The sequence below is a fragment of the Anomaloglossus baeobatrachus genome, chromosome 8, assembly GCF_048569485.1.
Source record: "Anomaloglossus baeobatrachus isolate aAnoBae1 chromosome 8, aAnoBae1.hap1, whole genome shotgun sequence".
NCBI lineage: Eukaryota > Metazoa > Chordata > Amphibia > Anura > Aromobatidae > Anomaloglossus > Anomaloglossus baeobatrachus.
The window spans coordinates 123,347,701-123,370,412 of record NC_134360.1 but is presented as its reverse complement, the minus strand read 5'-3'; positions in this window follow the sequence as shown (position 1 = coordinate 123,370,412).

The window sequence follows — 22,712 nt, the reverse complement described above, 5'->3', positions numbered from 1 at the left end:
TTTGTGACAAGAAAGAAATTGTTAGTAAGACACTGGCAGTAAAAGATATTAAAGCTCATCACACCGGCCAGTTTCTCCAGGCCTTAGTGGAAAAAGTTCTGCAAGATAACAAACTCAAAAAAGAACAGGTTCTTGCTATTGTAAATGCTTCAAACATGATAAGTACAATTAAACTGATGAATGAGAGTAATGAACAACAGCTAGAAGAACACTTAGGATTTAGTATGTGTGAGATGGAAGGCCACAGTGCTGTTCATGTAACTGAGGAACAAACAGATATTACAACAGAAGAACAGCAAAATGATACTTTAGGATTAGATGATCTTGTTGAAGCTGCTTTAAAACACTTTCATATTCATCACATGCACTGTGTTGTGCACACACTGCAGCTATCAATCAGAGATAGTCTGCAAGAGGGACCCAGATTTCACACATCCGGTTTTTCACTGGTTTGGCGGATGCAGTGTACTCCAGTACAGTATACAGCCTACATACAGTGCCTACAAGTAGTATTCAACCCCCTGCAGATTTAGCAGGTTTGATAAGATGCAAATAAGTTAGAGCTTGCAAACTTCAAACAAGAGCAGGATTTATTAACAGATGCATAAATCTTACAAACCAACAAGTTATGTTGCTCAGTTAAATTTTAATAAATTTTCAACATAAAAGTGTGGGTCAATTATTATTCAACCCCTAGGTTTAATATTTTGTGGAATAACCCTTGTTTGCAATTACAGCTAATAATCGTCTTTTATAAGACCTGATCAGGCCGGCACAGGTCTCTGGAGTTATCTTGGCCCACTCCTCCATGCAGATCTTCTCCAAGTTATCTAGGTTCTTTGGGTGTCTCATGTGGACTTTAATCTTGAGCTCCTTCCACAAGTTTTCAATTGGGTTAAGGTCAGGAGACTGACTAGGCCACTGCAACACCTTGATTTTTTCCCTCTTGAACCAGGCCTTGTTTTTCTTGGCTGTGTGCTTTGGGTCGTTGTCTTGTTGGAAGATGAAATGACGACCCATCTTAAGATCCTTGATGGAGGAGCGGAGGTTCTTGGCCAAAATCTCCAGGTAGGCCGTGCTATCCATCTTCCCATGGATGCGGACCAGATGGCCAGGCCCCTTGGCTGAGAAACAGCCCCACAGCATGATGCTGCCACTACCATGCTTGACTGTAGGGATGGTATTCTTGGGGTTGTATGCAGTGCCATCCAGTCTCCAAAAGTCACGTGTGTGGTTGGCACCAAAGATCTCGATCTTGGTCTCATCAGACAAGAGAACCTTGAACCAGTCTGTCTCAGAGTCCTCCAAGTGATCATGAGCAAACTGTAGACGAGCCTTGACATGACGCTTTGAAAGTAAAGGTACCTTACGGGCTTGTCTGGAATGGAGACCATTGCGGTGGAGTACGTTACTTATGGTATTGACTGAAACCAATGTCCTCACTGCCATGAGATCTTCCCGGAGCTCCTTCCTTGTTGTCCTTGGGTTAGCCTTGACTCTTCGGACAAGCCTGGCCTCAGCACGGGTAGAAACTTTCAAAGGCTGTCCAGGCCGTGGAAGGCTAACAGTAGTTCCATAAGCCTTCCACTTCCGGATGATGCTCCCAACAGTGGAGACAGGTAGGCCCAACTCCTTGGAAAGGGTTTTGTACCCCTTGCCAGCCTTGTGACCCTCCACGATCTTGTCTCTGATGGCCTTGGAATGCTCCTTTGTCTTTCCCATGTTGACCAAGTATGAGTGCTGTTCACAAGTTTGGGGAGGGTCTTGATTAGTCAGAAAAGGCTGGAAAAAGAGATAATTAATCCAAACATGTGAAGCTCATTGTTCTTTGTGCCTGAAATACTTCTTAATACTTTAGGGGAACCAAACAGATTTCTGGTGGTTTGAGGGGTTGAATAATAAATGACCCTCTGAATAAACTTTTCACAATTTAAAAAAAAAAAAAAGAAAAAAAAGAAATAACATTCTTTTTTGCTGCAGTGCATTTCACACTTCCAGGCTGATCTACAGTCCAAATGTCACAATGCCAAGTTAATTCCGAATGTGTAAACCTGCTAAATCTGCAGGGGGTTGAATACTACTTGTAGGCACTGTATGTGTAGCCCAGGGCTGTGGAGTCGGAGTCGGAGTCGTGGAGTCGGAGTCGGAGCTCATTTTGGTGGAGTCGGAGTCGCAGTCAGTATAAAATGCACCGACTCCAACTTCTAAAATATATAATAATAAATTGGGTACAGTAGTACAATGCAGAATGTGCTGAATATTGTTTCATAGGAATTTGGGAAAGTTATGAAATGTCCTATAAATGGCTGTTCTATTCCAGATCTAAGGCTACATTCACACAGCGTTTTTGCTGCATTTTTTGAGGATACGTTTGTCAGCTGCAAAAGCAGATCAGCTTTTTAAAAAACCGCATCACCTGAAAGGTTTTTGAGCTCATAAATAATGCTTTCAATAGTAAAAGCAGATTAGAAAACTGCCACAAACTGACATGCTTATTCTTTGTGAGGATCTGTTTTTGAGCACAAAAATGGATCCTCACAAAACGCTGTGTCTGAATGTCATGTCTTGAAACCCATTGCCTTTGCTGGGTGCCAGAGTCACTGCAATTCACTGAATTATTTTGCCATCAATGTTTGATATGTTTGTGACAAGAAAGAAATTGTTAGTAAGACACTGGCAGTAAAAGATATTAAAGCTCATCACACCGGCCAGTTTCTCCAGGCCTTAGTGGAAAAAGTTCTGCAAGATAACAAACTCAAAAAAGAACAGGTTCTTGCTATTGTAAATGCTTCAAACATGATAAGTACAATTAAACTGATGAATGAGAGTAATGAACAACAGCTAGAAGAACACTTAGGATTTAGTATGTGTTTGATGGAAGGCCACAGTGCTGTTCATGTAACTGAGGAACAAACACATATTAAAACAGAAGAACAGCAAAATGATACTTTAGGTTTAGATGATCTTGTTGAAGCTGCTTTAAAACACTTTCATATTCATCACATGCACTGTGTTGTGCACACACTGCAGCTATCAATCAGAGATAGTCTGCAAGAGGGACCCAGATTTCACACATCCGGTTTTTCGCTGGTTTAGCGGATGCAGCGCACTCCAGTACAGTATACACCTACATACAGTGCCTACAAGTAGTATTCAACCCCCTGCAGATTTAGCAGGTTTGATAAGATGCAAATAAGTTAGAGCCTGCAAACTTCAAACAAAAGCAGGATTTATTAACAGATGCATAAATCTTACAAACCAACAAGTTATGTTGCTCAGTTAAATTTTAATAAATTTTCAACATAAAAGTGTGGGTCAATTATTATTCAACCCCTAGGTTTAATATTTTGTGGAATAACCCTTGTTTGCAATTACAGCTAATAATCGTCTTTTATAAGACCGGATCAGGCCGGCACAGGACTCTGGAGTTATCTTCGCCCACTCCTCCATGCAGATCTTCTCCAAGTTATCTAGGTTCTTTGGGTGTCTCATGTGGACTTTAATCTTGAGCTCCTTCCACAAGTTTTCAATTGGGTTAAGGTCAGAAGACTGACTAAACCACTGCAACACCTTGATTTTTTCCCTCTTGAACCAGGCCTTGTTTTTCTTGGCTGTGTGCTTTGGGTCGTTGTCTTGTTGGAAGATGAAATGACGACCCATCTTAAGATCCTTGATGGAGGAGGGGAGGTTCTTGGCCAAAATCTCCAGGTAGGCCGTGCTATCCATCTTCCCATGGATGCGGACCAGATGGCCAGGCCCCTTGGCTGAGAAACAGCCCCACAGCATGATGCTGCCACCACCATGCTTGACTGTAGGGATGGTATTCTTGGGGTCGTATGCAGTGCCATCCAGTCTCCAAACGTCACGTGTTTGGTTGGCACCAAAGATCTCGATCTTGGTCTCATCAGACCAGAGAACCTTGAACCAGTCTGTCTCAGAGTCCACCAAGTGATCATGAGCAAACTGTAGATGAGCCTTGACATGACGCTTTGAAAGTAAAGGTACCTTACGGGCTCGTCTGGAACGGAGACCATTGCGGTGGAGTACGTTACTTATGGTATTGACTGAAACCAATGTCCCCACTGCCATGAGATCTTCCCGGAGCTCCTTCCTTGTTGTCCTTGGGTTAGCCTTGACGCTTCGGACAAGCCTGGCTTCGGCACGGGTAGAAACTTTCAAAGGCTGTCCAGGCCGTGGAAGGCTAACAGTAGTTCTATAAGCCTTCCACTTCCGGATGATGCTCCCAACAGTGGAAACAGGTAGGCACAACTCCTTGGAAAGGGTTTTGTACCCCTTGCAAGCCTTGTGACCCTCCACGATCTTGTCTCTGATGGCCTTGGAATGCTCCTTTGTCTTTCCCATGTTGACCAAGTATGAGTGCTGTTCACAAGTTTGGGGAGGGTCTTGATTAGTCAGAAAAGGCTGGAAAAAGAGATAATTAATCCAAACATGTGAAGCTCATTGTTCTTTGTGCCTGAAATACTTCTTAATACTTTAGGGGAACCAAACAGATTTCTGGTGGTTTGAGGGGTTGAATAATAAATGACCCTCTGAATAAACTTTTCACAATTTAAAAAAAAAAAAAAGAAAAAAAAGAAATAACATTCTTTTTTGCTGCAGTGCATTTCACACTTCCAGGCTGATCTACAGTCCAAATGTCACAATGCCAAGTTAATTCCGAATGTGTAAACCTGCTAAATCTGCAGGGGGTTGAATACTACTTGTAGGCACTGTATGTGTAGCCCAGGGCTGTGGAGTCGGAGTCGGAGTCGTGGAGTCGGAGTCGGAGCTCATTTTGGTGGAGTCGGAGTCGCAGTCAGTATAAAATGCACCGACTCCAACTTCTAAAATATATAATAATAAATTGGGTACAGTAGTACAATGCAGAATGTGCTGAATATTGTTTCATAGGAATTTGGGAAAGTTATGAAATGTCCTATAAATGGCTGTTCTATTCCTGATCTAAGGCTACATTCACACAGCGTTTTTGCTGCATTTTTTGAGGATACGTTTGTCAGCTGCAAAAGCAGATCAGCTTTTTAAAAAACTGCATCACCTGAAAGGTTTTTGAGCTCATAAATAATGCCTTCAATAGTAAAAGCAGATTAGAAAACTGCCACAAACTGACATGCTTATTCTTTGTGAGGATCTGTTTTTGAGCACAAAAATGGATCCTCACAAAACGCTGTGTCTGAATGTCATGTCTTGAAACCCATTGCCTTTGCTGGGTGCCAGAGTCACTGCAATTCACTGAATTATTTTGCCATCAATGTTCGATATGTTTGTGACAAGAAAGAAATTGTTAGTAAGACACTGGCAGTAAAAGATATTAAAGCTCATCACACCGGCCAGTTTCTCCAGGCCTTAGTGGAAAAAGTTCTGCAAGATAACAAACTCAAAAAAGAACAGGTTCTTGCTATTGTAAATGCTTCAAACATGATAAGTACAATTAAACTGATGAATGAGAGTAATGAACAACAGCTAGAAGAACACTTAGGATTTAGTATGTGTTTGATGGAAGGCCACAGTGCTGTTCATGTAACTGAGGAACAAACAGATATTACAACAGAAGAACAGCAAAATGATACTTTAGGATTAGATGATCTTGTTGAAACTGCTTTAACACACTTTCATATTCATCACATGCACTGTGTTGTGCACACACTGCAGCTATCAATCAGAGATAGTCTGCAAGAGGGACCCAGATTTCACACATCCGGTTTTTCGCTGGTTTGGCAGATGCAGCGCACTCCAGTACAGTATATAGCCTACATACAGTGCCTACAAGTAGTATTCAACCCCCTGCAGATTTAGCAGGTTTGATAAGATGCAAATAAGTTAGAGCCTGCAAACTTCAAACAAGAGCAGGATTTATTACAGATGCATAAATCTTACAAACCAACAAGTTATGTTGCTCAGTTAAATTTTAATAAATTTTAAACAGAAAAGTGTGGGTCAATTATTATTCAACCCCTAGGTTTAATATTTTGTGGAATAACCCTTGTTTGCAATTACAGCTAATAATCGTCTTTTATAAGACCTGATCAGGCCGGCACAGGTCTCTGGAGTTATCTTGGCCCACTCCTCCATGCAGATCTTCTCCAAGTTATCTAGGTTCTTTGGGTGTCTCATGTGGACTTTAATCTTGAGCTCCTTCCACAAGTTTTCAATTGGGTTAAGGTCAGGAGACTGACTAGGCCACTGCAACACCTTGATTTTTTCCCTCTTGAACCAGGCCTTGTTTTTCTTGGCTGTGTGCTTTGGGTCGTTGTCTTGTTGGAAGATGAAATGACGACCCATCTTAAGATCCTTGATGGAGGAGGGGAGGTTCTTGGCCAAAATCTCCAGGTAGGCCGTGCTATCCATCTTCCCATGGATGCGGACCAGATGGCCAGGCCCCTTGGCTGAGAAACAGCCCCACAGCATGATGCTGCCACCACCATGCTTGACTGTAGGGATGGTATTCTTGGGGTTGTATGCAGTGCCATCCAGTCTCCAAACGTCACGTGTGTGGTTGGCACCAAAGATCTCGATCTTGGTCTCATCAGACCAGAGAACCTTGAACCAGTCTGTCTCAGAGTCCTCCAAGTGATCATGAGCAAACTGTAGACGAGCCTTGACATGACGCTTTGAAAGTAAAGGTACCTTACGGGCTCGTCTGGAACGGAGACCATTGCGGTGGAGTACGTTACTTATGGTATTGACTGAAACCAATGTCCCCACTGCCATGAGATCTTCCCGAAGCTCCTTCCTTGTTGTCCTTGGGTTAGCCTTGACGCTTCGGACAATCCTGGCCTCGGCACGGGTAGAAACTTTCAAAGGCTGTCCAGGCCGTGGAAGGCTAACAGTAGTTCCATAAGGCTTCCACTTCCGGATGATGCTCCCAACAGTGGAGACAGGTAGGCCCAACTCCTTGGAAAGGGTTTTGTACCCCTTGCCAGCCTTGTGACCCTCCACGATCTTGTCTCTGATGGCCTTGGAATGCTCCTTTGTCTTTCCCATGTTGACCAAGTATGAGTGCTGTTCACAAGTTTGGGGAGGGTCTTAATTAGTCAGAAAAGGCTGGAAAAAGAGATAATTAATCCAAACATGTGAAGCTCATTGTTCTTTGTGCCTGAAATACTTCTTAATACTTTAGGGGAACCAAACAGAATTCTGGTGGTTTGAGGGGTTGAATAATAAATGACCCTCTGAATAAACTTTTCACAATTTAAAAAAAAAAAAAAGAAAAAAAAGAAATAACATTCTTTTTTGCTGCAGTGCATTTCACACTTCCAGGCTGATCTACAGTCCAAATGTCACAATGCCAAGTTAATTCCGAATGTGTAAACCTGCTAAATCTGCAGGGGGTTGAATACTACTTGTAGGCACTGTATGTGTAGCCCAGGGCTGTGGAGTCGGAGTCGGAGTCGTGGAGTCGGAGTCGGAGCTCATTTTGGTGGAGTCGGAGTCGCAGTCAGTATAAAATGCACCGACTCCAACTTCTAAAATATATAATAATAAATTGGGTACAGTAGTACAATGCAGAATGTGCTGAATATTGTTTCATAGGAATTTGGGAAAGTTATGAAATGTCCTATAAATGGCTGTTCTATTCCTGATCTAAGGCTACATTCACACAGCGTTTTTGCTGCATTTTTTGAGGATACGTTTGTCAGCTGCAAAAGCAGATCAGCTTTTTAAAAAACCGCATCACCTGAAAGGTTTCTGAGCTCATAAATAATGCTTTCAATAGTAAAAGCAGATTAGAAAACTGCCACAAACTGACATGCTTATTCTTTGTGAGGATCTGTTTTTGAGCACAAAAATGGATCCTCACAAAACGCTGTGTCTGAATGTGTGGTTGGCACCAAAGATCTCGATCTTGGTCTCATCAGACCATAAAACCTTGAACCAGTCTGTCTCAGAATCCTCCAAGTGATCATGAGCAAACTGTAGACGAGCCTTGACATGACGCTTTGAAAGTAAAGGTACCTTACGGGCTCGTCTGGAATGGAGACCATTGCGGTGGAGTACGTTACTTATGGTATTGACTGAAACCAATGTCCCCACTGCCATGAGATCTTCCCGGAGCTCCTTCCTTGTTGTCCTTGGGTTAGCCTTGACGCTTCGGACAAGCCTGGCCTCGACACGGGTAGAAACTTTCAAAGGCTGTCCAGGCCGTGGAAGGCTAACAGTAGTTCCATAAGCCTTCCACTTCCGGATGATGCTCCCAACAGTAGAGACAGGTAGGCCCAACTCCTTGGAAAGAGTTTTGTACCCCTTGCCAGCCTTGTGACCCTCCACGATCTTGTCTCTGATGGCCTTGGAATGCTCCTTTGTCTTTCCCATGTTGACCAAGTATGAGTGCTGTTCACAAGTTTGGGGACGGTCTTAATTAGTCAGAAAAGGCTGGAAAAAGAGATAATTAATCCAAACATGTGAAACTCATTGTTCTTTGTGCCTGAAATACTTCTTAATACTTTAGGGGAACCAAACAGAATTCTGGTGGTTTGAGGGGTTGAATAATAAATGACCCTCTGAATAAACTTTTCACAATTTAAAAAAAAAAAAAAAAAAAAAAGGAAATAACATTCTTTTTTGCTGCAGTGCATTTCACACTTCCAGGCTGATCTACAGTCCAAATGTCACAATGCCAAGTTTATTCCGAATGTGTAAACCTGCTAAATCTGCAGGGGGTTGAATACTACTTGTAGGCACTGTATCTGTAGCCCAGGGCTGTGGAGTCGGAGTCGGAGTCGTGGAGTCGGAGTCGGAGTCGGAGCTCATTTTGGTGGAGTCGGAGTGGCAGTCAGTATAAAATGCACCGACTCCAACTTCTAAAATATCTAGTAATAAATTGAAAGAAGAAGAAAAAAAGCCACGGTATAAAGGGCGCTGCTCACAAGGGAGATAGGAGATAAATAGTGAAGATTTATTTGAGCTACAACGCGTTTCAGGGATACAATAAAACAATAATAGTTTCCCCCTTCCTCAGGTAGCATAAAGATAAAAGTGTAGCAGACACATATATATACAATGAAAGGATAAGATAATGCACAGACCCTCCCTCAGTGTTGGTCCCAATTAAGAATTGATTACCCCATATGTAATTAACCCTCAGATCTCCAAAAAACAATCTGGGGTGTCTGAGCTGGATTATTATGGGATGAATCATTGGGGTCGGGGGTTATATTAATTCAATTAGAATAAATGTGCATAAGAGTTATGACATAAAAATTAAAATAAGATTAAGGATGATGTTGGTATTTCCAAATTATTAATATTATCTAGAGCTATACCCTGGGAGTGTAAATTATGTTTTGAAAGAACCAGGAAATAGCAAACTGCAAAGTAATAAAATATATATAGTATAAGTACATACAGGAAATGTATGGATAATTAGAGATAAATCAATTTTAAAAGAGTAGTTGATTTTTTTTTTTTTTTCTTTTTTTCTCCTCCTATTATAAAATTGTGTGATGAAACCTTGATATGAAAGAACATACATTACTGATAAAAATTATGAAAAACCTTATAGATTTACATAAATATTACATAGAAATTACATATAAAACAGATTAAATTAATTGGACTAGATTATGATTGAGCTCTCGATTGGTAAGAATTATAAGGCTAAAAAATTGCAGTGAAATTATTCAGTGATAAATAAAATCGTGGGAACCTTAGTTGGCGCCTCATTCAATAATATTAAAAGTATATAAAAAATATTAGCAAATGATGAATCCCAAGGCCAATTATCAATCAATGTTTAAATAGATGTCCATAGGGGTTATTATATAAAACTGATCTCAAATCCTTGGTTAATTTCTACTTTCTGTTAATAATTTATTGAATTGTTCACACAAATTTACTTTAGTTAGTGATGGGATACTTTACACATATCTACCCAGCCGGAAGATCAATCTTTATTTTACCCGCTCTGTCATGATGTTCAAACCCTCAGGATGGAGTGTGGCCAATTTAAAAATCCAAAATGATTCACGTTCCACTAGTTTCCAATAACGTTCCCTCACATCTACAATTATTTGCTCAATAATAGTTGTTTTGAATGTTTCTCTATCTTTATTATGCTCTAGTAAAAAATGTTTGGATAGACTATGGGTTAGGGTACCATGCCTGATGTTGAAACGATGGCCATTAAGTCTGTTATGAAGCATTTGTGTGGTTCGACCCACATACTGTAGGCCGCATGGACATTCTCCCTTTTTTTCCAAAAATTGGGCCCCACACACACCCACCCATTCAGTGGCAGCAGTTGTGCCCCAGTTGTACACTTCACAGCTAGATTTGCATCAAGCACATTCAAAAATACGCCATAATTAACCGTCCCCAGGATGACACCGGGGTAGGTAGCAAAGTCTTTCCTGATCCCAGCTCTGTTCATCTTGGATCATTTTAAAAAAACACAGCAATCAAGGGTTACTTCAAGCGGAGTCTCCCTTTTTTTTCCAAAAATTGGGCCCCACACACACCCACCCATTCAGTGGCAGCAGTTGTGCCCCAGTTGTACACTTCACAGCTAGATCTGCATCAAGCACATTCAAAAATACGCCATAATTAACCGTCTCCAGGATGACACCAGGGTAGGTAGCAAAGTCTTTCCTGATCCCAGCTCTGTTCATCTTGGATCATTTTAAAAAAACACAGCAATCAAGGGTTACTCCAAGCGGAGTCTCCCTTTTTTTCCAAAAATTGGGCCCCACACACACCCACCCATTCAGTGGCAGCAGTTGTTCCCCAGTTGTACACTTCACAGCTAGATTTGCATCAAGCACATTCAAAAATACGCCATAATTAACCGTCCCCAGGATGACACCGGGGTAGGTAGCAAAGTCTTTGCTGAACCATGACTTGTTCATCTTGGCTCCTTTTAAAAAACACAGTAAGCAAGGGTTACTCCAAGCGGAGTCTCCCTTTTTTCCAAAAATTGTGCCCCACACACACCCACCCATTCAGTGGCAGCACTTGTGCCCTAGTTGTACACTTCACAGCTAGATTTGCATCAAGCACATTCAAAAATACACCATACTTAACCGTCCCCAGGATGACACCGGGGTAGGTAGCAAAGTCTTTGCTGAACCATGACTTGTTCATCTTGGCTCCTTTTAAAAAACACAGCATGCAAGGGTTACTCCAAGCGGAGTCTCCCTTTTTTCCAAAAATTGGGCCCCACACACACCCACCCCTTTTGTGGCAGCACTTGTGCCCCAGTTGTACACTTCACAGCTAGATTTGCATCAAGCACATTCAAAAATACGCCATACTTAACCGTCCCCAGGATGACACCGGGGTAGGTAGCAAAGTCTTTGCTGAACCATGACTTGTTCATCTTGGCTCCTTTTAAAAAACACAGCATGCAAGGGTTACTCCAAGTGGAGTCTCCCTTTTTTCCAAAAATTGGGCCACACAGACACCCCATCAGTGGCAGTACTTGTGCCCTAGTTGCAAACAGGATGTTTTTATTTGCATCAAGCACATTCCAAATCCACAAGCTTTTACTCTCCCCAGGATGACACAGGGGTAGTAAATTCCTTGTGGATCCATAACTTGTTCATTTTGATGAACGTCATTCTGTCCACATTGTCACTGGACAGACGCGTGCGCTTATCTGTCAGCACACACCCAGCAGCACTGAAGACACGTTCAGAGACAACACTGGCAGCTGGACATGACAAAATCTCCAAGGCGTAAGTTGAGAGCTCTGGCCGTTTTTCAAGATTTGAAGCCCAAAATGAGCAAGGCTCCATTTGCAAAGTCATGGCATCGATTTTCATTTGGAGATACTCCTGTATCATCCTCTCCAGCCGTTGACTATGTGTCAGACTTGTTGTCTCTGGTTGCCTTGCAAAGGACGGTCTAAAAAAATTATGAAAAGATTCCATAAAATTGCTGTTACCAGCACCAGATACGGTGCTACTGGTACGGGTAGACTGTTGAAGATGACGAGACCGTCCCATGTTTGTCAAGTTACAACTGGGAGATTCACTCCCTGCACCTGCACGGTTGTTTGGTGGAAAAGCCGAGCTAAGATCGAGTAACAGGTTCTGCTGATACTCCTGCATACGTGCGTCCCTTTCTATGGCTGGAATTATGTCACAATATTTGGACTTGTACCGGGGATCCAATAGTGTGGCAAGCCAGTAGTCATCATCACTTCTAATTTTGACATGACGAGGGTCATGTTGGAGGTAGTGCAGCAAGAAGGCACTCATGTGTCTTGCGCAGCCATGCGGACCAAGTCCACGCTGTGTTTGTGGCATAGAGGTGCTAACCGTTCTTTCTTCCTCTGACATCTCCCCCCAACCTCTTTCAACTGAAATTTGACCAAGGTCTCCCTCATCCGCTGAGTCTTCCATGTCCATGGACAGTTTGTCCTCCATTTCTTCATGTTCTCCTGCACCTTCCTCAACATCTCGCCTGCTACCATGCGCCCTTGTTGATCCCTGTCCCCCATGGTCCCATGCCTGCCGCGTTGGTGATAATGAACGTCTGGACCTTGGTGATGTTGTTGTGTCTTGCGCATATGAATCCTCCTGTACTTCCTCCCCTTCCTGTTGTCCCACCCCCTGACTCCGAATAGTGTTTAGCGTGTGCTCCAGCATGTAAATGACTGGAATTGTCATGCTGATAATGGCATTGTCAGCGCTAAACATATTCGTCGCCATGTCGAAACTCTGCAGAAGGGTGCATAGGTCCTTGATCTGAGACCACTCCATCAGGGTGATCTGCCCCACCTCTGCATCTCGTTGGCCCAGGCTATACGTCATGACGTATTGCACCAGGGCTCGACGGTGCTGCCACAGTCGCTGTAACATGTGGAGAGTCGAATTCCAGCGTGTCGGCACATCGCATTTCAGGCGATGAACCGGCAGGCCGAAAGACTTCTGGAGCGATGCAAGTCGCTCAGCTGCGGCGGATGAACGGCGGAAGTGAGCAGACAGTTTTCGTGCCCTGGTCAGAAGGCCATCTAGGCCGGGATAGTGTGTTAAGAATTGCTGGAAAACAAGGTTCAACACGTGAGCCATACAAGGCACGTGTGTCGCCTTGCCCAGGCGAAGGGCCGCACCCAGGTTTGCAGCATTGTCGCACACGGCCTTACCAGGCTGCAGGTTGAGTGGAGACAACCATTTATTAAACTCGGACCGCAAAGCTGACCACAACTCCTCAGCTGTGTGACTCCTATTCCCAAGACATGTCAAGCTAAAGACCGCGTGATGCCATTGCGCTCTGCTGCCAGCATAGTAATGAGGGGTGCGTGATTCCTTCTGCGCAGTGAGAACGCTGGTGGCCTGACCAGGCAGGCTTGGGGCGGAAGTGGAGGACACAGATGAGGTGGAGGATGCAGAAGCAGTGGCGGAACTTGGACAGACAGAGGATTGACACACAAGTCGTGGGGACGGCAAGACTTGTGCAGCAGACCCTTCACCATCTATCACCATAGTTACCCAGTGCCCAGTCAGCGACATGTAACGTCCCTGTCCATGCTTACTGGTCCAAGTATCGGTGGTGAAATGCACCCGTTAACACACAGAGTTTCTCAAGGAAGCGTTGATGTTGTGTGCGACATGCTGGTGTAGCGCGGGCACACCTTTCTTAGAGAAGTAGTGGCGACTGGGTATCTGGTACTGGGGCACAGCGACAGACATAAGGTCTCTAAAATCCTGTGTGTGTCCACCAGGCGGAAAGGCAGCATTTTGGTAGCCAAGAGCTTACAGAGGGATAAAGTCAACCTCTTAGCTTTGTCATGGGTCGCAGGAAATGGCCTTTTATTTGTCCACATCTGAGGGACAGAGATCTGGCTGCTGTGTGTAGACGGTGTTGAGTAGGGTGTCCCTGGAAAAATGCAGCTTTGTGAGGAAAGTGCAGGCGGAGACATGATGTCGCCTTCATCCAACGTTGGTGCTATCGATGTCTGAGAGAGCTGTACACACGCACTTGTTTCCCCTTCCAAACCAACTGACGACCTACCAAGCAAACTGCCTGTTGCGGTTACAGTGGTGGAAGTTGTGCGTGGAAAACCAGGTGTGAAAGCTGTCCCCACAGTCCTGGAAGATGAAGAGCGCGTGGATGCACTGGAAGGGGCTGGCGGTGGATGGTTCGCTCCGCTAGGCCGCATTACAGCACGGTGAGCTTCCCACCGGGACATATGATATTTATTCATATGACGATTCAAGGAAGAAGTTGTTAAACTGCTGAGGTTTTGACCTCTACTAAGAGAACCATGACAAATTTTACAGATCACTTAATTTGGGCGATCTTTTGCTATGTCAAAAAAGGACCAGGCTAGGCAAGGCTTAGAGGGCATGCGACCTGTTGATCCACCCCGACTAGTGCTCAGAGGCAGAGTGGTGGCTGAGGATGCAGTTGTAGATGTGCTACCAGTACTCCGACTCTGTCCAGGAAGGCGCAAGGTAACTTCGTCATCAGTTGCATCCTCCTCCACCACCTCTGTTGACCTCCTCGAGTGCCTGACTGTGGGTTGACAGTAGGTGGGATCTAGAACTTCCTCATCAATTGTTGTGTTTGCACTCCCCTCACCCTCAGACCGAGCCTCTTCTTGCCCTGACCGAATATTTAAGTTGTCATCCCAATCTGGTATCTGCGTCTCATCGTCATCAGTATGTTCCTCATTGTCTATAACAGGTGTTACAGTTTGTGACAAAGGGTCAACATTATGCTCAGAAACTTGGTCCTCACGGCCTGAATCAGAGTCACAAAGGTTCTGGGCATCACTGCAGACCATTTCCTGTTCTGTACTCACTGTAGCTTGGGAGCAGACCTCTGATTCCCAGGTTATAGTGTGACTGAACAGCTCTGCAGACTCAGCCATCTCAGTTTCACCATACTGTGCAGGGCGGATGGAGACTTCAGAGCTGGGAGAAAGCAAGTTTGATTGGGATGACAACTCAGAGGACTGGTGTTTTTTGGATGCGGTAGTTGAGGTGGTGGAGAGGGCACTTGTTGGACCAGTTGAGATCCATTCAAGCATTTTCCTTTTTTGGCCATCATCTACCTTTGTTCCAGTTGTCCGTAAAAAAGGGAGCACATCGGATTGTCCACGGTAAGTAGTAGACATCTTACTTTTGCTGGAAGATGGTCTATCTTCAGCAGATGTTAATGGAGCTTTGCCACCTTCACCACGGACAAACCCTTTTTTTCCTTTTCCAACACGCCTCTTACCCTTTCCACCAGCATCTGTCATTTTGCCACTCATTTTAAATGCGACAAGATTGTGCACTTAAAATGTGGTAGTAAAAATTGAGAGGTGGTGTAGATTGCAGCGGTGGTCTATCTTTAGTAACAGCAGAATAAACAACAATAATTATCACTGACAATGCAACTACGGCCCTTAAACTGGCAGCAGTGTTTGCTAGTATAATGGCTTAGCTACAATGAGTTTGAGTGTGCAATGCAGGCAGAGGTGCTGCAAATATCTTTGCACTAGTGGGACTATACAGAAGTCCAATAGCCACGTTTAGGATGCCACTAGGTACACTCAGTGGTTGCTAGTATAATGGCTTAGTAACAATGAGTTTGAGTGTGCAATGCAGGTAGAGGTGCTGCAGATATCTTTGCACTAGTGGGACTATACAGAAGTCCAATAGCCACGTTTAGGATGCCACTAGGTTCACTCAGTGTTTGCTAGTATAATGGCTTAGCTACAATGAGTTTGAGTGTGCAATGCAGGCAGAGGTGCTGCAAATATCTTTGCACTAGTGGGACTATACAGAAGTCCAATAGCCACGTTTAGGATGCCACTAGGTACACTCAGTGGTTGCTAGTATAATGGCTTAGCTACAATGAGTTTGAGTGTGCAATGCAGGCAGAGGTGCTGCAAATATCTTTGCACTAGTGGGACTATACAGAAGTCCAATAGCCACGTTTAGGATGCCACTACGTACACTCAGTGTTTGCTAGTATAATGGCTTAGCTACAATGAGTTTGAGTGTGCAATGCAGGTAGAGGTGCTGCAAATATCTTTGCACTAGTGGGACTATACAGAAGTCCAATAGCCACGTTTAGGATGCCACTAGGTACACTCAGTCGTTGCTAGTATAATGGCTTAGCTACAATGAGTTTGAGTGTGCAATGCAGGCAGAGGTGCTGCAAATATCTTTGCACTAGTGGGACTATACAAATGTCCAATAGCCACGTTTAGGATGCCACTAGGTACACTCAGTGGTTGCTAGAATAATGGCTTAGCTACAATGAGTTTGAGTGTGCAATGCAGGCAGAGGTGCTGTATATATCTTTGCACTAGTGGGACTATACAGAAGTCCAATAGCCACGTTTAGGATGCCACTAGGTTCACTCAGTGTTTGCTAGTATAATTGCTTAGCTACAATGAGTTTGAGTGTGCAAAGCAGGCAGAGGTGCTGCAAATATCTTTGCACTAGTGGGACTATACAGAAGTCCAATAGCCACGTTTAGAATGCCACTAGGTACACTCAGTGTTTGCTAGTATAATTGCTTAGCTACAATGAGTTTGAGTGTGCAATGCAGGCAGAGGTGCTGCAAATATCTTTGCACTAGTGGGACTATACAGAAGTCCAATAGCCACGTTTAGGATGCCACTAGGTACACTCAGTGGTTGCTAGTATAATGGCTTAGCTACAATGAGTTTGAGTGTGCAAAGCAGGCAGAGGTGCTGCAAATATCTTTGCACTAGTGGGACTATACAGAAGTCCAATAGCCACGTTTAGGATGCCACTAGGTTCACTCAGTGTTTGCTAGTATAATTGCTTAGCTACAATGAGTTTGAGTGTGCAATGCAGGCAGAGGTGCTGCAAATATCTTTGCATTAGTGGGACTATACAGAAGTCCAATAGCCACGTTTAGGATGCCACTAGGTACACTCAGTGGTTGCTAGTATAATGGCTTAGCTACAATGAGTTTGAGTGTGCAATGCAGGCAGAGGTGCTGCAAATATCTTTGCACTAGTGGGACTATACAGAAGTCCAATAGCCACGTTTAGGATGCCACTAGGTACACTCAGTGTTTGCTAGTATAATGGCTTAGTAACAATGCGTTTGAGTGTGCAATGCAGGTAGAGGTGCTGCAAATATCTTTTCACTAGTGGGACTATATAGAAGTCCAATAGCCACGTTTAGGATGCCACTAGGTACACTCAGTGTTTGCTAGTATAATGGCTTAGTAACAATGAGAATGAGTTTGCAATGCAGGCAGAGGTGCTGCAAATATCTTTGCACTAGTGGGACTATACAGAAGTCCAATAGCCACGTTTAGGATGCCACTAGGTACACTCAGTGTTTGCTAGTATAATGGCTTAGTAACAATGAGTTTGAGTGTGCAATGCAGGTAGAGGTGCTGCAAATATCTTTGCACTAGTGGGACTATACAGAAGTCCAATTGCCACGTTTAGGATGCCACTAGGTACACTCAGTGTTTGCTAGTATAATGGCATAGCTACAATGAGTTTGAGTGTGCAATGCAGGCAGAGGTGCTGCAAATATCTTTGCACTAGTGGGACTATACAGAAGTCCAATAGCCACGTTTAGGATGCCACTAGGTACACTCAGTGTTTGCTGGTATAATGGATTAGTAACAATGAGTTTGAGTGTGCAATGCAGGTAGAGGTGCTGCAAATATCTTTGCACTAGTGGGACTATACAGAAGTTCAATAGCCACGTTTAGGATGCCACTAGGTACACTCAGTGGTTGCTAGTATAATGGCTCAGCTACAATGAGTTTGAGTGTGCAATGCAGGCAGAGGTGCTGCAAATATCTTTGCACTAGTGGGACTATACAGAAGTCCAATAGCCACGTTTAGGATGCCACTAGGTACACTCAGTGTTTGCTAGTATAATGGCTTAGTAACAATGAGTTTGAGTGTGCAATGCAGGCAGAGGTGCTGCAAATATCTTTGCACTAGTGGGACTATACAGAAGTCCAATAGCCACGTTTAGGATGCCACTAGGTATACTCAGTTTTTGCTGGTATAATGGCTTAGTAACAATGAGTTTGAGTGTGCAATGCAGGTAGAGGTGCTGCAAATATCTTTGCACTAGTGGGACTATACAGAAGTCCAATAGCCACGTTTAGGATGCCACTAGGTACACTCAGTGTTTGCTAGTATAATGGCATAGCTACAATGAGTTTGAGTGTGCAATGCAGGCAGAGGTGCTGCAAATATCTTTGCACTAGTGGGACTATACAGAAGTCCAATAGCCACGTTTAGGATGCCACTAGGTACACTCAGTGTTTGCTGGTATAATGGATTAGTAACAATGAGTTTGAGTGTGCAATGCAGGTAGAGGTGCTGCAAATATCTTTGCACTAGTGGGACTATACAGAAGTCCAATAGCCACGTTTAGGATGCCACTAGGTACACTCAGTGTTTGCTAGTATAATGGCTTAGTAACAATGAGTTTGAGTGTGCAATGCAGGTAGAGGTGCGGAAAATATCTTTGCACTAGTGGGACTATACAGAAGTCCAATAGCCACGTTTAGGATGCCACTAGGTACACTCAGTGGTTGCTAGTATAATGGCTCAGCTACAATGAGTTTGAGTGTGCAATGCAGGCAGAGGTGCTGCAAATATCTTTGCACTAGTGGGACTATACAGAAGTCCAATAGCCACGTTTAGGATGCCACTAGGTACACTCAGTGTTTGCTAGTATAATGGCTTAGTAACAATGAGTTTGAGTGTGCAATGCAGGCAGAGGTGCTGCAAAAATCTTTGCACTAGTGGGACTATACAGAAGTCCAATAGCCACGTTTAGGATGCCACTAGGTATACTCAGTTTTTGCTGGTATAATGGCTTAGTAACAATGAGTTTGAGTGTGCAATGCAGGTAGAGGTGCTGCAAATATCTTTGCACTAGTGGGACTATACAGAAGTCCAATAGCCACGTTTAGGATGCCACTAGGTACACTCAGTGGTTGCTAGTATAATGGCTTAGCTACAATGAGTTTGAGTGTGCAATGCAGGCAGAGGTGCTGCATATATCTTTGCACTAGTGGGACTATACAGAAGTCCAATAGCCACGTTTAGGATGCCACTAGGTACACTCAGTGGTTGCTAGTATAATGGCTTAGCTACAATGAGTTTGAGTGTGCAATGCAGGCAGAGGTGCTGCATATATCTTTGCACTAGTGGGACTATACAGAAGTCCAATAGCCACGTTTAGGATGCCACTAGGTACACTCAGTGGTTGCTAGTATAATGGCTCAGCTACAATGAGTTTGAGTGTGCAATGCAGGCAGAGGTGCTGCAAATATCTTTGCACTAGTGGGACTATACAGAAGTCCAATAGCCACGTTTAGGATGCCACTAGGTACACTCAGTGTTTGCTAGTATAATGGCTTAGTAACAATGAGTTTGAGTGTGCAATGCAGGCAGAGGTGCTGCAAAAATCTTTGCACTAGTGGGACTATACAGAAGTCCAATAGCCACGTTTAGGATGCCACTAGGTATACTCAGTTTTTGCTGGTATAATGGCTTAGTAACAATGAGTTTGAGTGTGCAATGCAGGTAGAGGTGCTGCAAATATCTTTGCACTAGTGGGACTATACAGAAGTCCAATAGCCACGTTTAGGATGCCACTAGGTACACTCAGTGGTTGCTAGTATAATGGCTTAGCTACAATGAGTTTGAGTGTGCAATGCAGGCAGAGGTGCTGCATATATCTTTGCACTAGTGGGACTATACAGAAGTCCAATAGCCACGTTTAGGATGCCACTAGGTACACTCAGTGTTTGCTAGTATAATGGCTTAGTAACAATGAGTTGGAGTGTGCAATGCAGGCAGGAGGGTACAGTGGCAGGGTTGTGGGTCTGGGTAGAGGAAAGGAAGCCTGCCTTTCTATCCCTCCTAATGGGGAAATGCAGCGAGGAAATCCCTGACCTTAGCTACACAGACGCTGTCATCTTGTGTAGCTGTTAAACTCTGTTTTCAGGACCTGTCACCTATGGCTCTGACCCTGCCGGTACGAGCCCTTAAAAGGACTGAGAGAAAGTGCTATCCCTAAGCTGTCCAGCGCTGTGTATGGAGTGCATACAGCAGTATCGGCGATAGGACTCAGGACGGAGCTGCGCCAGTGATGTCTGACACCAAGGACGCAGAAGAGATAATGGCGTCCGGACGGGCAGATACTCGTTTTTATAATGCAGGGACATGTGACATGGACATCCTATCACACATGCCGTTGCTTCTCTGGCTAAAAGTCCACTTAGCTGTGTGTGTGTCTGGGATTGGCTGACATGCTGGCCCTCCCCACTACACGCGCGCGCTTAGGGAAGGAAGACAAGGGAAAAAAAAAAAAATGGTGATCGCCATTATCCAAACAGCAGTGATCTGAATGCACTGTTCCCGCACACTATACACTGAAATGTCATAATAGTGTGAGTCACAGAGTGACTTACACTATTACAGCGGAAAGCCAGCTAGTAATTAGCTGGTCTTTTTGCTGCTAGAACCGTTCTCGAACGTATCTAGAACTATCGAGCTTTTGCAAAAAGCTCGAGTTCTAGTTCGATATAGAACAGCCCCCAAAATCACTCGAGCCTAGAACTGGAGAACCTCGAACCGCGAACCGCGCTCAACTCTAATTACAACAGAAGAACAGCAAAATGATACTTTAGGATTAGATGATCTTGTTGAAGCTGCTTTAAAACACTTTCATATTCATCACATGGACTGTGTTGTGCACACACTGCAGCTATCAATCAGAGATAGTCTGCAGCGCACTCCAGTACAGTATACAGCCTACATACAGTGCCTACAAGTAGTATTCAACCCCCTGCAGATTTAGCAGGTTTGATAAGATGCAAATAAGTTAGAGCCTGCAAACTTCAAACAAAAGCAGGATTTATTAACAGATGCATACATCTTACAAACCAACAAGTTATGTTGCTCAGTTAAATTTTAATAAATTTTCAACAGAAAAGTGTGGGTCAATTATTATTCAACCCCTAGGTTTAATATTTTGTGGAATAACCCTTGTTTGCAATTACAGCTAATAATCGTCTTTTATAAGACCTGATCAGGCCGGCACAGGTCTCTGGAGTTATCTTGGCCCACTCCTCCATGCAGATCTTCTCCAAGTTATCTAGGTTCTTTGGGTGTCTCATGTGGAAATTAATCTTGAGCTCCTTCCACAAGTTTTCAATTGGGTTAAGGTCAGGAGACTGACTAGGCCACTGCAACACCTTGATTTTTTCCCTCTTGAACCAGGCCTTGTTTTTCTTGGCTGTGTGCTTTGGGTCGTTGTCTTGTTGGAAGATGAAATGACGACCCATTTTAAGATCCTTGATGGAGGAGCGGAGGTTCTTGGCCAAAATCTCCCGGTAGGCCGTGCTATCCATCTTCCCATGGATGTGGACCAGATGGCCAGGCCCCTTGGCTGAGAAACAGCCCCACAGCATGATGCTGCCACCACCATGCTTGACTGTAGGGATGGTATTCTTGGGGTCGTATGCAGTGCCATCCAGTCTCCAAACGTCACGTGTGTGGTTGGCACCAAAGATCTCGATCTTGGTCTCATCAGACCAGAGAACATTGAACCAGTCTGTCTCAGAGTCCTCCAAGTGATCATGAGCTAACTGTAGACGAGCCTTGACATGACGCTTTGAAAGTAAAGGTACCTTACGGGCTCGTCTGGAACGGAGACCATTGCAGTGGAGTACGTTACTTATGGTATTGACTGAAACCAATGTCCCCACTGCCATGAGATCTTCTCGGAGCTCCTTCCTTGTTGTCCTTGGGTTAGCCTTGACTCTTCGGACAAGCCTGGCCTCGGCACGGGTGGAAACTTTCAAAGGCTGTCCAGGCCATGGAAGGCTAACAGTAGTTCCATAAGCCTTCCACTTCCGGATGATGCTCCCAACAGTGGAGACAGGTAGGCCCAACTCCTTGGAAAGGGTTTTGTACCCCTTGCCAGCCTTGTGACCCTCCACGATCTTGTCTCTGATGGCCTTGGAATGCTCCTTTGTCTTTCCCATGTTGACCAAGTATGAGTGCTGTTCACAAGTTTGGGGAGGGTCTTAATTAGTCAGAAAAGGCTGGAAAAAGAGATAATTAATTCAAACATGTGAAGCTCATTGTTCTTTGTGCCTGAAATACTTCTTAATACTTTAGGGGAACCAAACAGAATTCTGGTGGTTTGAGGGGTTGAACAATAAATGACCCTCTGAATAAACTTTGCACAATTTAAAAAAAAAAAAAGGAAATAACATTCTTTTTTGCTGCAGTGAATTTCACACTTCCAGGCTGATCTACAGTCCAAATGTCACAATGCCAAGTTAATTCCGAATGTGTAAACCTGCTAAATCTGCAGGGGGTTGAATACTACTTGTAGGAACTGTATATGATTTTTCAATAAAGAAGAAACGAATATTTTATGAAAATTAACGGTGCTGGAATTTTCCATTTTTCTCTGAGAAAGAAAATAAACTGTTCAAGTTATAGTTGCCAAAGGAATTCCTGTGTCAAGTGTTACACTTCTGCGTCTATGATGGGGACCAGCTGAAGGGTGATGGATACCACCCTAAAGAGAACAGTAAGTGCCATACCCCCCACTGGATCTGTGCCAATAATTTAGACCCTTCAAAATGCGATACTTTTGACACCTGTACATGGAATTGATGGAATAAAATCCTTCACAGTTTTTCATGAAATTGTAGTGCTGGTCTTTTTTCATTATTTAAACTTGGATGACCTCTCTAGACCTGTGCACTTTTGCTAATTG